This window comes from Nematolebias whitei, chromosome 14 (assembly GCF_014905685.2).
Source record: "Nematolebias whitei isolate Nwh7 chromosome 14, NemWhi1, whole genome shotgun sequence".
Taxonomy (NCBI): domain Eukaryota; kingdom Metazoa; phylum Chordata; class Actinopteri; order Cyprinodontiformes; family Rivulidae; genus Nematolebias; species Nematolebias whitei.
This window is the reverse complement of record NC_056511.1, coordinates 42838794-42840051: the sequence shown is the minus strand read 5'-3', so window position 1 is coordinate 42840051 and position 1258 is coordinate 42838794.

The window sequence follows — 1258 nt, the reverse complement described above, 5'->3', positions numbered from 1 at the left end:
TAAATTAAATGGGATCAGCAATGAAAAGCAAGCCTGTCTCACTGTCACTGACATAATCACAACTCTCAATCTGGCTCTTTGAGCTACATCTTCCACAGGACGTGTCTTGTGACATGGTCTTATCTTTTCTCCAAATCAGTTTTTTACAGGTGTATCACACAGCCCTAAAGGCAATGATACATTAACATTTCAGAACAAACGTCTTCAGTCCCCGGACCCTGACAGGAAGAACGAGCACAAGTACCTCAGTAATGTAGTGGACTAGGCCTGATGTCAAAACTGACCAGATGGACAGAAACTGTCATTTCATTGATTTGAATCCAGAAATACAGTTTGATCCATCCTGAGACTTTCTGTCTTGAATTAATCAAGTGGAAAAGACAATTCTCTATGATCATTACTATTTTACAAATGTTTTGATAATCAAATTGTGTTAGTTCAAACAATGTTTACATGTTGAAGTGAACTACTCATTTTTATTTACTTAAACAGTAGTAATGATTTTTAATCCTCAATTCAAAGTGAAATCAAGTTAGAGTACGTTACAGAGTAATGATTCAATTTCTTGATTGTCTGCCTTGAAGTGAGCGAAGTTGTAAGTGTGTCGGAGTTCAAGTTTCGGTCAACTAAAAGTTTACTGAAAAGAAATGTCATGTTTAACTTTTACAGCAAGATACTTGGTGGAGCGACGCCACGAAGTCTGGTTTTCTCCAACAATCTTTCTGTCTGTTCTTAAACAATCCTTGACTTTCCATAGCACCTTACATCACAAACCACACCTCTGCTTTGGTCCATCGACCAATCAAAAAGCTCTCAAATGAACCGGAAGTAGAGCCCATTTAAATGTGGCACTTCCCAGAGTTCAGGGAGTTCAGAGTTCTTGGAATCCAGAATGCAGAGAGTTTGGGAGTACCTGAATGCAAACGCAGGCATTCATGGATGCTGCTAAACCAAACAAGCTGAACCAGAGACGATTTTGGGAATTATAACTTCTGTTTGGATGACCTCACGACTCCAGGAGTTTCTAGCTGTTCTCACGGAGACGCTGAAAGAAGTTGAAAGGAGAACTCTACACCAACGCTGAAGCTATCATCTGCAAGGTAAAGAGTCGATCTCAACTAGCGTACCGTTGGCCCAAGCTGGAAAAGAAGGAGCGTGTTGTTCTGGTTAAAACAGACAAATTCCCTCACACATCTCTCTGTAGACAAACTTCAATTTTCATCTTTAAACTCTCCTTTCTGCTAGAAAATTAATCCAG